This window comes from Lithobates pipiens, unplaced genomic scaffold (genome assembly GCF_037356315.1).
Source record: "Lithobates pipiens isolate NorthernLeopardFrog02 unplaced genomic scaffold, aLitPip1_a1.2 Scaffold_8, whole genome shotgun sequence".
NCBI classification, from domain to species: domain Eukaryota; kingdom Metazoa; phylum Chordata; class Amphibia; order Anura; family Ranidae; genus Lithobates; species Lithobates pipiens.
In genome coordinates, this window is record NW_027507903.1 from 608,194,815 (window position 1) to 608,215,071 (window position 20,257).

At 44.0% G+C, this 20,257-nt stretch overlaps 3 non-coding genes across 3 annotated transcripts; all 3 read right to left on the bottom strand.

Moving 5' to 3' along the window:
* Positions 1 to 3,901: 3,901 nt before the first annotated feature.
* On the bottom strand, positions 3,902 to 3,973 carry TRNAW-CCA (transfer RNA tryptophan (anticodon CCA)). The gene has a single exon. It is a non-coding gene; the product is annotated as a tRNA-Trp (tRNA).
* A 3,847-nt stretch (positions 3,974 to 7,820) lies between these two features.
* Positions 7,821 to 7,954, bottom strand: LOC143965182 (U8 small nucleolar RNA). The gene has a single exon (XR_013271571.1). It is a non-coding gene; the product is annotated as a U8 small nucleolar RNA (small nucleolar RNA).
* An 8,345-nt stretch (positions 7,955 to 16,299) lies between these two features.
* TRNAW-CCA (transfer RNA tryptophan (anticodon CCA)) lies at positions 16,300 to 16,371 on the bottom strand. The gene has a single exon. It is a non-coding gene; the product is annotated as a tRNA-Trp (tRNA).
* Between the last annotated feature and the right edge of the window lie 3,886 nt (positions 16,372 to 20,257).

The window sequence follows — 20,257 nt, forward strand, 5'->3', positions numbered from 1 at the left end:
AGTTAGTGGGCGGTGTGTGCCTCCAGCACAGTATACACCTGTATCTACCCTTTATTGCTGGTGATCTCTAATACAGGCATCTGCAGGAGTTAGTGGGTGTTGTGTGCCTCCAGCACAGCACAGTATACACCTATATGTACACTTTATTGCTGGTTTTCTCTAATATAGGCATCTGCAGGAGTTAGTGGGTGCTGTGTGCCTCCAGCACAGTATACACCTGTATCTACCCTTTATTGCTGGTGTTCTCTAATGCAGGTATCTGCAGGAGTTAGTGGGTGTTGTGTGCCTCAAGCACAGCACAGTATACACCTGTATCTACCCCTTATTGCTGTTGTTCTCTAATACAGGTATCTGCAGGAGTTAGTGGGTGTTGTGTGCCTACAGCACAGAATACACCTGTATCTACCCTTTATTGCTGGTGTTCTCTAATACAGGCATCTGCAGGAGTTAGTGGGTGTTGTGTGCCTCCAGCACAGCACAGTATACACCCATATCTACCCTTTCTTGCTGGTGTTGTCTAATACAGGCATCTGCAGTAGTAAGTGGGTGTTGTGGGCCTCCAGCACAGTATACACCTGTATCTAACCTTTATTGCTGGTGTTTTCTAATACAGGCATCTGCAGGAGTTAGTGGGCGGTGTGTGCCTCCAGCACAGTATACACCTGTATATACCCTTTATTGCTGGTGATCTCTAATACAGGCATATGCAGTAGTAAGTGGGTGTTGTGTGCCTCCAGTACAGTATACACCTGTATCTACCCTTTATTGCTGGTGTTCTCTAATACAGGCAGCTATAGGAGTTAGTGGGTGTTATGTGCCTCCAGCACAGTATACACCTGTATCTACCCTTTATTGCTGGTGTTCTCTAATACAGGCAGCTATAGGAGTTAGTGGGTGTTATGTGCCTCCAGCACAGTATACACCTGTATCTACCCTTTATTGCTGGTGTTCTCTAATACAGGCATATGCAGGAGTTAGTGGGTGTTGTGTGCCTCCAGCGCAGCACAGTATACACCTGTATCTACACTTTATTGCTGGTCTTCACTAATACAGGCATCTGCAGGAGTTAGTGGGTGTTGTGTGCCTCCAGCACAGCACAGTATACACCTGTATCTACCCTTTATTGCTGGTGTTCTCTAATACAGGCATCTGCAGGAGTTAGTGGGTGTTGTGTGCCTCCAGCACAGTATACACCTGTATCTACCCTTTATTGCTGGTGTTCTCTAATACAAGCATCTGCAGGAGTTAGTGGGTGTTGTGTGCCTCCAGCACAGCACAGTATACACCTGTATCTACCCTTTATTGCTGGTGTTCTCTATTACAGGCATCTGCAGGAGTTAGTGGGTGTTGTGTGCCTCCAGCACAGTATTCACCTGTATCTACCCTTTATTGCTGGTGTTCTCTAATACAGACATCTGCAGGAGTTAGTGGGTGTTGTGTGCCTGCAGCACAGCACAGTATACACCTGTATCTACCCTTTATTGCTGGTGTTCTCTAATATAGGCATCTGCAGGAGTTAGTGGGTGTTGTGTGCCTCCAGCACAATATATACTACCCAATTGCTGGTTTTCCCATCTCCCTGCAGGCCATTACTATGTCTGGAAGGACAACAAGGAGAGTCAGACAGTCACGAGCCAATAAAAGAGGGCAAGCAGGCTCTGTGTCTAGAGACAACAATGCTGGTGGTGGACGCAGTGCATCGTCATCAGCACGTGGCTATGGGACACGCTTATCCTTATTTTCAGCAGCTGGACGTGTTGAGCCGCATCATGCCGAAGACTTGGTAGAGTGCATGACCAAGCCCTCTTCATCCTCCTCATCCTCTCTCACCCAGGCTCAGGGTACTAGAAAAGCAGCTGCCAACGCGTCCTCTTCCCTCGTCTCAATGTCATCAGTCACTCCTTCCCTAGACCCACCATGTCCCCCTGAGGAGTCCCCCGAACTGTTGAGCACAGTGTTGGGTACATGCTCCATGAGGATGCCCAGCATTTTGAAGGCTCTGATGATGATACCCAGCTAGAGGAAGGCAGTAGCGTGAACGCAGAGAGAGGGGATGCTCAAGAGGGACAGCAATCGGGCAGTCGTTTTTCACCAGGTTTTCTCCAGTGATGAAGAGTGAGGGGATGATGAGATCACTGACTCCATGTGGGTGCCTGATAGGAGAGAGGAGGAGGAGCATCTCCAACGAGGCAGGATGCCCTCCAGGGGCCAGCTTAGGGGCAGCACACCTACTGAATCACACCACAGAGCTCCACCTGTGCAGGGCACTGCCTCTGCGCGTTTTCTCCAAAAGTTCTTTGGTGTAGGCCTTTTTTGAGACCAGTGCATCAGATCACACACCAAAGAACAAAGCGGACCTCTCCTTGCTCCTCATCAGCTGGGATCACACACGCAACCTCCTCCATCATATTTGTTTTTTTCATAAGCAGAAACAGATAAGGCTCAATCTCACTGACAATGTATCAGAATAGCGCCAGCTGAGACCCAAGAGTGGGACTTCTTTACTTAGCTTAGGTAGACAATACTACTGGGTGGAAGTTTTTTGGGTGTGTTTTGCACGCCATGGGCTTTCTTAAAAAAAAAAAGGGAGACAATACTACTGTCACCCTTTAAAAAGAATATAATGACAAGCCTGCCTAATAACCACAAACATTAAACCAATACAAAACTCACCATTTCTTGCTATATTGTGCTGAGAAGCCACACGAACAATTGACAGAACATGTAACACTTGCTCCAAAAAGAGAGGATCTCAACTCAGTCTCACATTGAAGCTTGTAGGCATTATTTGTGGAAGAGTCATATTCTCTGGATCCCACCCAGTAAGGCCCATAAAACCTTCAACCAAAGTCCATAATAGTGACTAAAATTGAGTGGTCAAATGACCCCAACACACCAGGTGAGCAAAAAACTCAATAGGACACAAGAGCAGAAAAAGGACTGATTGCAGGAAGTGTTTTACAGGACCCCCAAGGACAGGTAAAACAGTTATATATGGATCATCTGTAAAGTTTCTAAACAAAGGGCCAGTTTACTGTCCTTCATGCTTTAGGGGGACCAGCCTGTAGCCTTTGGGAGTAAACAATGTCCGATCATTAGCATCAGTGGGAAGAATAGTACCGTGTCAGTGGGATCAATAGGGCTCCATCATTGGTGTCAGTTGAAGGAATAGTACCTCATTGTTGGTATGAGTGGGAGCAATAATGCCCCATTAATTGTGCCAGTTAGAGGAAAAGTGTCCCAAGGGCCACTGTTCTAGCCAACGGCTTTATGGATATCTGATGTATGGAATGGTATTGTTTTTTCAGGTTTTTTTTTATCATTTTATTTTATGCATTTATTTTGAAATGTCAGTTCTTTCTGTTCATTGTCAATTAAATCTAAACGTGGGTATCCTTGATAATTTATTAGTGTACTCTTCCTTTTTCATATATTGACTGGCCAGCCTTGTCCCTGTGCCCTTGAAACCCCTATCTGTGATAGGAATCAACCTAAGACTTGAGTAAACCTACTGTAGGTGCAGGACTGATAACTGGAGGCAAGACATAGAGCTAGTTAAAGTAGAACACCAAAACACTTGGAACTGGATATGAAAAGCACTGGACTCAAAGCATGCTTAGATTATGGCTGCGATAGGATTGCCTATGTTTTGTCTATTTAAGTGGCAATACATGATAAGTAGAATCCCATTACTGTCTATTGGGCCTATTCACATCTTTGTGGTGTCCTTCCATTTGACTTGGAAATTGGAGCACACGCTTCTTTTGGTGTGACATTTTTGGCCCCATAGACTTCAATGGAAACTCATGCATTAACATGTAAATTTAGACTTCCAGCTTGTGTCTTTTTCATACCAATAACAAAGCCACTTGTAGTTAAATAGCTTCTTATCAAAAAGAGTTGACCCTGACGTGATTTGAACACGCAACCTTCTGATCTGGAGTCAGACGCGCTACCGTTGCGCCACAGAGTCACATACAATGTAGCCTTTGCACTATTTTTAGGTATCTACTGTCTGTCCTTACCTCTTAGGTAGACACATGCTATGTAGACTGGTAGCATTTAGAAATGATTTGAGTAGTTAAACGTGCAAACTGGTATATACTCATTAAAGGTTAATAGAAAACATAACAAACTCTGGTTGGTTTGCACACAATGCTAATAACAACAAAGTGTCCAATTATATCTCCGTACAATGCATGGATATTCTTAACCACTTAAGGACCGCCGCATGCCAATGTACGTCATCACAATGGCATGTACAGGCACAAGCACGTACATGTACGTGCTTGCCTTCCAGCGGATGGGGGGTCCGATCGGACCCCCTCCCGCTGGATGCGGCGGTCCATTTCGCTTCAGGAGCAATCCGGGATGAGGGGATGGCCGTTGGTTTCTGGCCATCCCCTCTCGATCGCTCCTGGCGAATGAGAAGCTTCCTCCCACTGTGTATAGTAAACACAGGCAGGGAGGAAGTGATGTCATTCTCCTTGGGGCGGTCTTTTTGACCGGACTACGAGGAGAAGTGAAAGTAAGTGTGCACCAACACTACACTGACATGTAGGCACACACAGGCACACAACCCCCCCCCCCTCCCAGTCACAGTGTCACTGATTGCAGTGATCATTTATTTACTGATCACTGCATTCAGTGTCAGTTGTGACAGTAAAAACTGTCAGGGCAGTTAGTGTTAGGTCCAGGGTAGCCCCCTACCACCCCCCAATAAAGGTTTGACCCCCTGATTGCCCCTAGAGTTAACCCTTTCACCCCCTTTTGCCAGTGTCACTAAGCGATCGTTTTTCTGATCGCTGCATTAGTGTCGCTAGTGTCGCTAGGTAGCTAGTTATTTTTTTAGGTTCACCGCCAGGTTTTTATAGCGCTAGGTACCCCGATATACTACCCAATAATGGTTTTAACCCCCTGATTGCCCCTAGTTAACCCTTTCACCCCCTTTTGCCAGTATCACTAAGCGATCATTTTTCTGATCGCTGCATTAGTGTCACTGATGCCGCTAGGTAGCTAGTTATTTTTTTAGGTTCACCGCCAGGTTTTTATAGCACTAGGTACCCCGATATACTACCCAATAATGGTTTTAACCCCCTGATTGCCCCTAGTTAACCCTTTCACCCCCCTTTTGCCAGTGTCACTAAGCAACCATTTTTCTGATCACTGCATTAGTGTCACTAGTGTCACTAGGTAGCTAGTTATTTTTTTAGGTTCACCGCCAGGTTTTTATAGCGCTAGGTACCCCCATATACTACCCAATAATGGTTTTAACCCCCTGATTGCCCCTAGTTAACCCTTTCACCAGCGATCACAGTATAAGTGTCACTGGTGACGCTGGTTAGCCAGTTAGTTATTTAGGTTCCCCGTCAGGTTTTTATATAGCGCCAGGGACCCCCATATACTACCTAATAAAAATTTGAACCCCCTGATTGCCCCTAGTTAACCCTTTCACCAGTGATCACCGTATAAGTGTTACGGGTGACTCTGGTTAGTTTGCTTTTTATAGCATCAGGGCACCCACCATTTATTACCCAATAAAGTTTTAACCCCCTGATAACCCGGCGGGTGATATCAATTAGGTTTTAGGGTCAGGGTCTGCGTCGCCCCAGGCAGCGCTAGGTTAGGGCCAGTACCGCTAACACCCACGCGCAAAGCATACACCTCCCATAGTGGTATAGAATCTGAACAGATCAATATCTGATCTGATCAGATCTATACTAGTGTCCCCAGCAGTTTAGGGTTCCAAAAAACGCATTATTAGCAGGATCAGCCCAGGATCACCTGCTAGCACCTGCGTTTTGCCCCTCCGCCCAGCCCACCCAAGTGCAGTATCGATCGATCACTGTCACTTACAAAACACTAAACACATAACTGCAGCGTTTGCAGAGTCAGGCCTGATCCCTGCGATCGCTAACAGTTTTTTTGGTAGCGTTTTATATTTAAATCCGGAAGGCAGTGCTTGGTTTTCGGGGTCCCGTACGTAGCTAGACTCCCAAAAAGTCCCCCACATGTGGTATCCCTGTACTCAGGAGAAGCAGGGGTGTAATTTGACTTATGCCCATAGCATGTGTGAGCAATATATCATTTAGTGACAACTTTGTGCAAAAAAAAATAAAAAATTGTAATATTCCTGCAACTTGTGGCAAAATATAAAATATTTCATGGACTCAACATGCCTCTCAGTAAATAGCTTGGGGTGTCTACTTTCCAAAATGGGGTAATTTGGGGGGGGTTTGTGCTATTTTGGCATTTTATGGCCTTCGAAACTGTGATAGGTAGTGAGGAGTGAAATCAAAAATTTGCACCCTTAGAAACCCTGAAGGCAGTGATTGGTTTTCGGGGTGCCGTACGCAGCTAGACTCCCAAAAAGTCCCACATATGTGGTATCCTCGTACTCAGGAGAAGCAGCAGAATATATTTTGGGGTGCAATTCCACATATAACTATGGCATTTGTGAGCAATATATCATTTAGTGACAACTTTTTGTAAACTTTTTTTTTTGTGTCATTATTCAATCACTTGGGACAAAAAAAAAATATTCAATGGGCTCCACATGCCCCTCAGCAATTTCCTTGGGGTGTCTACTTTCCAAAATGGGGTCATTTGGGGGGGGGGGTTTGTGTTATTCTGGCATTTTATGGCCATCGAAACTGTGATAGGTAGTGAGGAGTGAAATCAAAAATTTGCACCCTTAGAAATCCTGAAGGCAGTGATTGGTTTTCGGGATGCCGTACGCGGCTAGACTCCCAAAAAGTCCCACATATGTGGTATCCCCGTACTCAGGAGAAGCAGCAGAATATATTTTGGGGTGCAATTCCACATATAACTATGGCATGTGTGAGCAATATATAATTTAGTGACAACTTTTTGTAAAATTTTTTTTATTTATTTTTTTGTGTCATTCACTTGGGACAAAAAAAATATTCAATGGGCTCAACATGCCCCTCAGCAATTTCCTTGGGGTGTCTACTTTCCAAAATGGGGTCATTTGGGGGGGCGTTTGTACTGCCCTGTCATTTTAGCACCTCAAGAATTGAGATAGGCAGTCGTAAATTAAAAGCTGTGTAAATTCCAGAAAATGTACTCTAGTTTTTAGACGCTATAACTTTTGCGCAAACCAATAAATATACGCTTATTGACATTTTTTTTACTAAAGACATGTGGCTGAATAAATTTTGCCCTAAATGTATGACTAAAATTGAGTTTATTCGATTTTTCTTATAACAAAAAGTAGAAAATATATTTTTTTCTCCAAATTTTCGGTCTTTTTCCATTTATATCGCAAAAAATTAAAATCGCAGAGGCAATCAAATACCATCAAAAGAAAGCTCTATTTGTGGGAAGAAAAGGACGCAAATTTCATTTGGTTACAACATTGCATGACCGCGCAATTACCAGTTAAAGCAGTGCAGTGCGAAATTGGTCCTTAGGCTGAAAATTGGTCCAGGGCTGAAGTGGTTAAAGCTGAATTTGTATAATATTACGGTAATATTTAATAATTTTGAACCACCTTTGTGTTTTTTTCGAATTCTTGATTTTGAAGCCTCATGAAAATACCCTCTCCTATATTGGTACATGTACCTTATGGCAGTGTCAGGGATTGCTGGTACTTATTTCTACAGTTGCTTGCCTATTAGCACTTAAAACAACCAGAATTTACAAATAGGACTAACCTCTATGCTACAGAAGTTTCAAGGGGATATACCAAGCTCTGAGTAAATCAAACCTAGGCAGATTTGACAAACCTTAATCATAATTTATATTATTCATCTACTCTTAAACATGCCATAAACACATCTCAATTATCAGTAAAAGGTCTCAGAATGCCACACTCCGAGTTGTCAATCCAGAGTTGTGGTAGAGATTAGTGTAATCACACACTCATCCTCCTCCATTCATCATGCATGTGTCTCTGTAAGGAGAAACAGGTAAGGATCAACCTCACTGACAATGTCTTATCTCAATTCCAGCTGAGACCCAAGAGTGGGACTTCCTTACTTAGGATAGGGAGACAACATTACTGTCTCCCTGTAAAAAAGAATATCATAACATAATGACAAGGCTGCCTAGTAATAACCACAAACATTAAAACAATATAAAACTCACGCTCTCACTGCTGTATTTTGACAAGAAGACATAAGAACAATAGACAGAAAATGTAAAACTTGCTCCAAAAAGACAGGAGGTTGAGGGAGGCTGAACCTCCCCTAACCGCAGCAGCTCCTAAAATATCCTAAAAGCCTATGTGTACATGGACATACAGGCTTTTGTGGAGTTGAGTTTAGGAGCTTTGGCAAAAAAAAAAAAAAAGCAGCAAAATCTCCTAAACTCAGGTTTAGGAGCTGTAATGTACACAAAAATGAAAAATGACTGAAACTGAGTGGTCAAGTGACCCCAACACACCAGGTGAGTAAAAACTTAATAGGACACAAGAGTATTGGTTATAGAAAGGATGTACAGAGTAGAGATGGCCTTGTGGTTCGTGGCAAATTTTGCTTGTTCGTGATTCGGCAGACTTCTGGCGCTGTTTGCGCAGCGGATATATGCGTTTACATTGTGAAGAACTTTGACCCATGACACATCCATCATGGGGTACAGGACAGCCAATTGAGACATTTCAGAACATGGACAATTGGACCTACCCCCTACCTTATAAATAGACCTGATCTAGGTGGCCATTTTACATTCTGTCTTTTGTCAGTGTAGGGAAAGGACGCTGTGTGGAGCAGGGACAGTCAGTTTAATCACTAGCTATTACTATTAGGTCCACAAAAGTCCTTTTAAGGACTGGTATAGGTGTACAGCATATAGGGTTGTAATACACTTAGAATATACTTTCTTTCAAATATACAAAGTATATTATGGTGCACTGCTGTGCTAACCGATTCTGCAGCTGTCTTTTATCAGTGTAGGGACTGAGGGACAGTTTGGTGTTTTGGAGCAGGGACAGTCTGCAATTCACTAGCTACTAGGTCCACAAAGGTCCTTTTTAGGACTGGTATAGGTGTACAGTATATAGGGTTGTACACGTATAATATACTTTCTTTCAAATATAGAAAGTATATTATGGTGCACTGCTGAATGCTGTGCTGCTGCTAATATATGGGGTGTCTCAGCCAATGGGGAGGGTTTTTCTTGGATCCCTTGGCCTGCTGGGAGGAGTCAGGCGATCAGTGTTCTGTGCCACCTGGATGACTGTCTGGGTGGGACATGTGTTGTATTGCCCGGGCTGCTAGGCCAGAGTTTGGGCCTATCCCGGGCACATCTGGCTGCTAGGCTGTCTGAGGGCCTATCCAGAAGCAAGAAAGCAGTGTAGGGTAGGGATTTTGGCTTGCAGTTCACCTAGAAGTGACGATTCTGCCCGCCAGAGAAGATATTGTCATGGTCGGAGGTAGAGGGGAAGCTGTTGCCAGCAAGGGACCACAGTGAGTAACTGAAGCAAGTACCAGAGCAGTATTTTCACCAACTGGGGACAGTGAGGAAAACTTCAGTGGGTATTAAGCCAGGGACCCAGCCAGCAGAGGTGATGCTTGCAGAGCAGCCTTGTGTGTCAAGCCAGGGACCAAGGGGTGAAGCTTGAGAGGTATCCGTAGTGCCAAGCTAGGGACCCAGCAGAGAAACAGGGGTAACACCTGAGGACAATACCACCATGAAGATTGGAGGAGCTCAAGGGATTCAGTGGCAGTGAATCATCTAGTCCAGTGATGGCAAACCTTGGCACCCCAGATGTTTTGGAACTAAATTTCCCATGATGCTCATGCACTCTGCATTGTAGCTGAGCATCATGGGAAATTTAGTTCCAAAACATCTGGGGTGCCAAGGTTCGCCATCACTGATCTAGTCTATTGAGAGCCTGGGTGCCCAGTGGGCTGAAGAACAACAAGATGTGATTGTGTTAGGAACGGTTAAAGACTGTTGCCATAGGAGACAGCATTCCTACACATGCAGATGTGGCGTCTCTCTGGATGCCTTTTTCTGCATGGCTATCCTCCTGTTGAAGTCTTGGAGGCTGACAATTAATCTTGCAACTACTTAAGGGTGTCCTGGCCCTAACCCTCTTTCCTAAAGTTCTGTTAAGAGAAATAAAATCTCTTTTGCATTCAAGAACTGTCTGGTGACCAATTACTCTGAATACTTTGCACCCACTATGCCTCACAACCCATCATATAACAGAAGGATGTCAGCTATCTCCGGTCCTGGAGGATCTCATTAGACAGAAGGAGGCCGGGGACCTTGCTACATATTATATTATATTATACAGTGAATATCGGAATTGTTATAACATTTTGATTTTACATGAAGCCTTTTCTGAGAAATATTGCCCATACGGAGGTTAAACCCACAAACTTCACATTATTGGCATGCCATTAATTTTTAAATAGTGGGGCACAATTGTGGGATTCAAACACATCCCATTTTATGTCAGTTGAACACCAAATAACACAAAATCTGACATAACCTCCTCAACACTATCATATGAATTCTTGTAATTTTGTTTAAACTCAACCACTCTCTTAAGTTGGTTAGTCTACTATTCTCAAATCTATTTTATGGCAAAAAATATGATAATTATATAAATCATGTACATAATTTTTACATGTAAAAATATAAAAGTAATTATATTTTTATATGTGTAACTATGATGACGTGCCACCAGTGGTCACCTGCAGATGAAGGGCCTCTTGAATAAAGGACCTGTTTAAACAGATTCAAAACGCTTCTATCCAAGACTTTTAACGTTTTAATGATTACAGACCTGCAATGGTTTGCCTATTATGTACCAAAGGCAATCAAACTCATCATCATCCTTACTAGTCCTATTAGGTATCAGTATAAGAACAGTGAGCTCCTAAAAAATTGCATCAGAATTAGTCACATGCACTGCTCACCCTTTATCCAAATCCCAAAAATAAAAGTTAGGCATGCACTGGGTAGGCCTAATATGCCTATTAAATCTTCCGGAGGTCATGTGGTTAAGGCACCCCCCCAAGCCTGTTATTTAAACGATGTGTGTATTTTCAATGTTGCTTTTAAAGCCTCATGAAAATACCTTCTCCCATATTGGTACATGTACTTTATGGCAGTGCCTGAGATATCTGTGACTTTTTTTTTTTTGCAGTTGTTTGCCTATTAGCTCTAAGAAAGGCCAGAATTTACAAATAGGTTTAACCAACAGTTGCCATCAAGCTCTCAGGAAATCAAACCTGTAGAACACCAAAACACTTGGAATTGGATATGAAAGCCACCCCAAACAAGAATGGAGCACTGGACTCACAGCATGCTTACATTATGTCTACAATAAAGGGAGTTTCCTGTAATTTGTCTTGTTAAGTGGTAATGCATGATAAGTGGCATCCTATTACTGTCTATTGGGCCTTTCACACCTATGCAATGTCCCTCCATGGGACTTGGGAATTGGTGCATGCACTTCTTTTGGTGTGATAATTTTGGCCCCATAGATTTCAATGGAAATTCATGAATAAACGCATGTAAATCTAAACTTCCAGCTTGTGTTTTTTTAGCTCCAATAACAAAGTAAATTTTAGTTTAACCTCCTCCCACCTGAGCTATAGCCGAATGCTACAGCGTGGGCCTTAATTGCCAGAAGGGTGTCAATAGACGTCCTCCCGTGCATGAGCTGCCTGCGCGCCCCCTGTCGGGCACGCTCTGTGATCACTGAGTCAATGAGACTTGGCTGATCACAGATCCTGGCCCCTTACCACATGATCAGCTGTCAGCCCATGGCAGCTGATCACTTGATATAAACAGAAGATCGTTAATCAGCACTTTTTCCCCTCACGCTAGCAACGTGAGGGAAAAAAGCCGATCACCGGCTTCTGACAGAGGGACATTGGTCCCAAACAGAGAGAGGCACTGCTGTTATGCAGTGCCCTCCAGTGTCACCTGTCAGTGCCTATCAGTGCCACCTACAGGTGCATATCAGTGCTGCCTACCAGTGCCACCTACCAGTGCCACCCACCTGTCAGTGCCTATCAGTGCCACCTACCAGTGCCACCTACTAGTGCCACCTATCAGTGCCTATCAGTGCTGCCAACCAGTGCCAATCAGTGCCACCTAAAAAGGCTGCCTATCAGTGTTACCTACCAGTGCCCATCAGTGCCACCTATCAGTGCCCTTCAGTGCCACCCATCAGTGCCCTATAGTGCTGCCCATCAGTGCCACCCATCAGTGTCACCTCTCAGTTCCACCTCTCAGTGCCCACCAGTGTCGCCTTATCAGTGCCAATGATCAGTGCCCATCAGTACAGCCTATCAGTGCCCATCACTGCTGCCTCATAAGCGCACATCAATGAAGGAGAAAAATTACCTCTTTTCAACATTTTATAACAAACCTATAGCTTTTAGCAAACAAAAAACCCAGCAGTGATTAAATGGCACCAAAAGAAAGCTCAATTTGTGTGAAAAAAATTATTGCCGGAGGGTGGTTTGCCCTATTTTTAGGCATGTATCACACTGCATGTACTTACTGCTTATGAAGACACATGCTATGTAGACTGGTAGCATTTAGAAATGGTTCCAATAGTTAAACATGCAAACTGGTATATTCTCATTAATGATTAATAAAGAACTTAACAAACTGTGGTTGGTTAGCACACAATGCTAATAACACCAAAGTGTCCAATTATATCTCCATACAATGCATGTAAGATCTTGAAGCTGAATTTGTTTACACTGTAATATTCTTAATCACTTTATGTCTATCTTTGTGTTTTTTCTAATTCTTTTGCTTTTGAAGCTTCATGAAAGTATCCTTTCCTATATTGGTACATGTACCTTATGGCAGTGCCTGGGTTTATGTGAATTTTGTTTGCAGTTGCTTACCTATTAGCTCTAAAAATGGCCAGAATTTACAAATAGGATTAAGCACTAAGCTACAGAACTTCCAACAGAAGCTATCAAGCTCTCAGTAAAACGTGGGCAAATTTGACCAACCTTAATAATCATTTATATTATTACTCTACTCTTAACACTTATGAGAATACCACACACTCTGAAATGTCCATACAGAACAGTGAGAAGATTGGCATAATCACACACTCACCCTCCTCATTTAACTATAAAGAGAAACAGATAAGAATCAACCTCATTGACAATACATTAGAACAGTGCCAGCCAAAACCCAAGAGTGGGACATCCATACTTAGATTAGGGAGACAATACTACTTTCTTCTTTTTTTGAAAAGCCAGTGGCGTGACAAAAAAAGTGCGCACACATAGTGATACAAAAAAACATGCAACGGGTGTCACACTGTCCTCCACTAGGCAAGGACCTTACCCTGACCCCCCAGGGCATTAGGCTCCAGACTGGGACTGAGGTACATCACATGGGTCCACCTGGCCGAAGCCGGACAGACCCCCGCTCTCTGGAGGGTCTGCCGAAACAGACCCACCCAAGTACTAGGTGGGGCTCCCCCGAAGGGAGACCCCATGAGAAAGGGCAAACCAAGCCAGAAGGCCTTTGTCCCCCCCCATCCATCCCAAGACCTTCAGGGTTGGCCCGAGGACCGATACCCTGCTCATCACACTGTGACAAAACGTGACGACACCAAAAAAAAAAAAATACATAAAAAAGACAACACAAGGGATAAATAAAAAGAAAGTTGGGAAAAAGGAAGTAGGAGAGTGAAAGAGTGAAAAGTGACCAAACAATGGGCGGCCCTAGCCAAAAGGCTCATCTCTAGAGCCAGGTGCAAAAAGCATGTTTTGTGGTGAAGTGACCATGGTGCCATAACTCAAAGCGATGAATCACAGTGATTATAGGGCACTCCTGAACTGCCACTTCAGGAACACATTCACCACTGGCTTTTCGTTGCAACCCTGACCACTGCAGCCCCCCCTCCACACAGGAAGGCACAACACAACACAAACACAACACAACACAACACAACACAACACAACACAACACAACACAACACAACACAACACAACACAACACAACACAACACAACACAACACAACACAACACAACACAACACAACACAACACGAAGGGTGACAACCTCTTATCTCAATTCCAGCTGAGACCCAAGAGTGGGACTTCCTTACTTAGGATAGGGAGACAACACTATTGTCCCACTGTAAAAAAGAATATCATGACATAATGACAAGACTGCCCAATAACCAAAAATATTAAAACAATATAAAATTCACCATCTCTTGCTGTGTTGTGCCAAGAAGCTACAAGAACAATTGACAGAACCTGTAAAACTTGCTCCAAAAAGACAGAATTTCAACTCAAGTCAAAGCTTGTGGCCGTTATTTGTGGAGGAGTTATATTCCCTGGAACCCACCCAGTAACATCCACAAAACATTCAACCAATAACAACAATAGTAACTATACAGGACAGAAGAGCAGAAAAGAGACTGATTATAGGAAGGGTTTTACACGACCCCCAAGGATTGACAAAGCAGTTCTATGGATCATCTATGATGATCATGCAGTGTTTGGACTTGCGTTGACAGATGTGCTAATGTCAGCTATCCTAACCCCAACCCATCAGAACCAGCTGGTCCATTTAACCCATGGCCACTTCAAGAGACCAGAATCTCTCAACCCAGCAGGTGAGGTAACACCTCCAAAGGTGATTGGCCAAAGAGGGTAAATCTGTCCTACAACTTTCCTCTATAAATTAAGTAGTCTGAAAAATGTATATTGATTCATCTTAAAAAGTATATTCTACTTAGACCAAGGGCCTCCCAACATTGGGAGCAAATAGTGCCCCATCATTAGTATAAGTGGGAGCAATGGGGCCCCATCATTGGTGTCAGTGGGAGAAATAATGACCGATCAATTGTGTCAGTTCGAGGAAAAGTGTCCCAAGGGCCACAGTTTGGAGACCACTGTACTAGACCACAGCTTTATGGATTTTATGGATGGTAATGTTTTTTCTACCATTTTAATTCATGTATTTATTTCAAAATGTCTGTTCTTTCTATTCATTGTCAATTGAATCTAGACTGCGAATGTGGGTATCCTTGATAATTTACTAGTGTGCTCCTCATTTTTCACATATTGATTGGCCTGCCTTGGCCCTGTACCCCTTGACAAGAATCAATCTAAGACTCGATAAAACCTACTGTAGGTGCTGGACTTATAACCAACTGCACAGAGAAGGTAAGTATAACATGATTATTATTTTAAAAGAAGAAAAAAAAGGGAACCTTTAGTGTCAATGCATGATAAGTGGAATCCCATTACTGTGTCTTGGGCCCATTCACACCTATACAAGGCTTTATGGATATCTGGTGTATGGAATGGTAATGTTTTTTTCTATTTTTCTATCATTTTATTTTATGTATTTTTTTTTCGAAATGTCAGTTCTTTCTATTCATTGTCAATTGAATCTAGACTGGGGAACTTGGGTATCCTTGATAATTTAATGTCCTCTTCATTTTTCACATATTGATTGGCCTGCCTTGTCACTATACCCGTGAACCTCATCTGTGATAGGAATTAAACTAAGACTTGAGAAAACCTACTGTAGGTGCAGGACTGATAACTGGAGGCAAGACATAGAGTTGGTTAAAGTAGAACAGCAAAACACTTGTAACTTGATATGAATATCACCCCAAACCGAAAAGCAGCACTGGACTCACAGCATGCATAGATTATGGTTATAACAGAAGGGTTGCTTATGATTTGTCAATTTAAGCGGCAATACATGATAAGTATACTCTCATTACTGTCTATTAGTTTAGCTCACATCTATGCAATTTCTTCTGAGTGACTTAGAAATTGGTGCATGCACTTCTTTTGGTGTGACATTTTTGGCCCCATAGACTTCAATGGAAACTCATGAATAAACACGTAAACCTAGACTTCCAGGTTGTGTTTTTTTTGGCTCCAATAGCAAAGTCACTTTTAGTTAAGGCCCCTTTCACACTGAGGCACTTTTCAGGCATTTTAGCGCTAAACATATTGCCTGAAAAGTGCCTCTCATGCCTACCCAGTGTGAAAGCCCAAGTCCTTTCACACTGGGGCGGTGCGCTTGCGGGACAGGAAAAAAAGTCCTGCAAGCAGCATCTTAGGGGTGGTTTTGGAGTGGTGTGTACACCGCTCCCAAAATGCCCTGCCCATTGAAATTAATGGGTAGTGCTGCAAAGCGATTTGGCAGCGTCGCAACACGGGTGCTTTTAACCCTTTCTTCGGCTTCTAGCAGGGGTTAAAAGCGTCCTGCTAGTGGCCGAAAAGTGCAGCGAAAACAACGGTAAAGCACCACTAAAACTAGTAGTGCTTTATATGTGAAAGTAGCCTTAACAGCTTCTTATAAAAGAGTTGACCCTGACGTGATTTGAACACGCAACCTTCTGATCTGGAGTCAGACGCGCTACCGTTGCGCCACAGAGTCAGATACAAGATGGCATGTGCACTATTTTTAGGCATCTTTCACACAGTCTGTCTTTACTCCTTAAAGTGGAGGGCCACCCTGAAAAAAAAATACATAAAAAATTAGAAAAAAATCATAATAAAAATGAAAAAAAATTTTTTTTTTAACTTACCAGAAATGCCTGTTGCTAGGCACATCATCCTAATCTGCCTCTTCCTCCTCCGCGGAGATCTTCTTTCTTCTCTCCTCCGTGCGGCGTCTTCTGGGTAATGGGTCGCGCTGTGTTCTGGGAACTGTATGTCCCAGAACACAGCGCGCCCCATTCACAAAGTGCTGCGCGACTCGCGTATGAGCAGTAGGAAACGGGCAGTGAAGCCGCAAGGCTCCACTGCCTGTTTCCCTTACCCAAAATGGCGGCGCCGGGACCCGAGAGCCGAGGGACGGGTCAGCCACGGGCGGCCGACATCGCGGGCGCCCTGGACAGATAAGTGTGCTTATTAAAAGTCAGCAGCTACAGTGTTTGCAGCTGCTGATTTTAAATTTTTTTTTTTTAAACCGGCCCTCCTCTTTAAGAAGATATGCTATGTAGACTGGTAGTATTTAGAAAGACAATACTACTGTCACCCTGTAAAAAAGAAAATCATGACATAGTAACAAGGCTGCCTAGTAATAACCACAAACATTAAAACAATATAAAACTCTCCCTCTGCTGTATTGTGACATGAAGACACAAGAACAACTGACAGAAAAGACAGGAGGTTGAACCTCCCCTAACCACAGCAGTTCCTAAATGATCCTCAAAAGCCTATGTGTACATGGACATACAATCTTTTATGGAGTCGAGTTTAGGAGCTTTGGCAAAAAAAAAACTGCAAAAGCTCTTAAACTCAGGTTTGGGAGCTATAGTATATATGAAGCCTAAAAAATTACCGAAACGGAGTGGTCAAGTGACTCCAACACACCAGGTGAGTATAAACTTAACAGGACACATGAGACTTAATTATAGAAAGGGTTGTACAGATCGCTTAGGGACAGACAAAACACTTATATGGATCCTGTCTGTGGCAATCATGCAACATATGGACTTGCTGTAAAAGGACAATACGCTGATGTTAAAAAAAATTCTAACCTCGACCCATCAGAAGCAGCTAGTTCATTTAACCTATGGGCACATCAGGAGGGCAGAACTCAACCCAGCAGGTGAGGTAACACCTTCCAAGGAGATTGGCCAAAGAGAATAAGTCTGCCCCACAGCCTGGGATTATCCTTACCTTCAGCCCAATACAGCAATGGGACCCAGTCTGCTACACATGCGTGCCATGGTCCTGTTCATTTTAATGAGTAGCTGTACTCATGGTAGTCTACAGTAGGCTTACAAAATCACTGTCATTTTCCACTTAGTCATTCACCACATACTGTATTATATTATACAGTGAAAAACCGAATTGTTATAACATTTTGATTTTATATGAAGTCCCTTCCAAGATACAAGAAATATTGTCCATATAGAGGTTGAATCCACCACCTTCACATTATTGGCAGGCAATTCATTTTTAAATAGTGGGCACCATTGTTGGGTTCAAACACATCCCATTTTACGCCAGTTGTACACCAAAGAAGACAAAATCCTTAACGCTATCGTATGAATCCTTGTAATTTTAGTTAAACTCAACCACCCCTCTTTGACGTTCTCAAGTTGGTCATTCTACTATTCTCAAATCTACCGTCATATTATTGGCATGTCATTAATTTTTAAATAGTGGGCAAACACATCCCATTTTATGCCACTTTAACACCAAAGAACACAAAATCTGACATAACCTCCGCAACACTATCATATGAATCCTTGTCATTTTAATTAAACTCAACCACCCCTCTTTGAAATTCTCAAGTTGGTCATTCTACTATTCTCAAATCTAATTTATAGCAAAAAATATGATAATTATATACATTATGTACATAATTTTTACATGTGTAAATATAATATTATATTTTTATATGTGTAACTATGATGACATACCATCAGTGGTCACCTGCAGATGAAAGGCCTCATGAATAAAGGACTTGTTTAAACAGATTCAAAACACTTCTCAGACCTCTTCTTCTATCCAAGGCTTCTGAAGTTTTGTGGAGGGCCACCCTGAAAAACAAAAGTACATAAAAATTAGCAAAAAATCAAAAAAAAATAAAATGATTTTTTTTTTAACTTACCAGAAATGCCTGTTGCTAGGCATATCGTCCTAATCTGCCTCTTCCTCCTCCGCGGTGATGTTCTGTCTTCTCTCATCCGTGCGGCGTCTTCTGGGTAATGGGTCGCGCTGTGTTCTGGGAACTGTGTGTCCCAGAACACAGTGCACCCCATTCACAAAGCGCTACGTGGCTCGCGCATGCACAGTAGGAAACGGGCAGTGAAGCCGCAAGGCTCCACTGCCTGTTTCCCTTAGTTGAAATGGCGGCGCCGGGACCCGACAGCCGAGCGACGGGTCAGCCTTGGGCGGCCGACATCGCGGGCGCCCTGGACAGGTAAGTCTGCTTATTAACCACTTGCCGACCGCCGCACGACGATGTACGTCGACAGAATGGCACGGGCAGGCATAAGGGCTTACATGTACGTCCTCGCCTGCCCGCCGGGCGGGGGCCCGATCGGGCCCCCGCCCGGTGCCTGCGGCGGTCGGTATTCGTTCGGGAGCGATCCCGGACGAGGGGACGGCCATTCATTCATGGCCACCCCCTCGCGATCGCTCCCGAAGTGATGTATTCTCTCCTCCGTGTCGGTATTTTTCGTTCCGGCACCAAGAAGAGAGGTTCGGTGAGTTGCACCAACACACCACACATACAGTAGAACATGCCAGGCACACTCACACCCCCCCCTTTACCCCCCGATCACCCCCCAATTACCCCTGCCCCCCCAGTCACAGTGACACCAATTGCTTTTTTTTTTTTTTTTGCATTGGTGTCATTTGTGACTGTAATAACTGTTAGGCCGCGTACACACGCGGGGACTGTTCGCCCAACTTTGTCCGTCAAACAGTTTCGGCAAACAGTCCGCTCAAAATTAGCATGGACGGACATGGCCACACACGACGTACGAACAGTTTGCTGAAACCGTGCGCGATGACGTGAACGGCACGTACGACGGGACGAAAAATACGACGTCCTATACACTGCATTATAACTTTCGGCGTGTAAAGCCTTTCTGAGCATGCGCGGAACTTAGTTTGTCGAACAAGCCTACACACGAGGGAACTGTTCGCTGAAACAAGGTTTCAGCGGACAGTTTTTCGGAAATTCCGAAAAACCTTGTTCAGCGGACTGTTCGCTGAAACTGTCCGCTGAACGCCCACACACGGGCGGACTGTCCGCCGAAACACTGTTCAGCGGACAAAGTTGGCCGAACAGTCCCCGCGTGTGTACGCGGCCTCAGGGCAGTTAGGGTTAGCCCCCTTTAGTTCTAATGTGCCCCCCTAACCCCCCCAATAAAGGTTTAACCCCGTGATCACCCCCCGTCGCCAGTGTCACTAAGGCTGGGTTCACATTGCAGCGGTTTATGAGAACGAATGTGATTCGCACCGCACTGCAGTGCAAATCACATCTGATCTCTGTGCGATTCGAGTTCAGCCATACAGATAGTATGGCTGAATTCGTGTCGCACCCGCCGCACCCGCCGCAATCGGCCGCAAATTCGCACGGGACCCTTTTTTTGGCCCGCAGCAGAATCGGATCGCATGGGTGTTCACACCATGCGATCCGAGTTTGCAGATCGCAATGCGATATGCGAACTGATCTGGGGGTGTCATTAACATTTCACTGAAACTCCCAGCAGTTCGCATAGGGCAGTGTGAACTGCCGCCGGGAGGCATGTGATGCGGGAACCCGCCGCGGATTCGTGGCGTTCCCGCATCGCTCC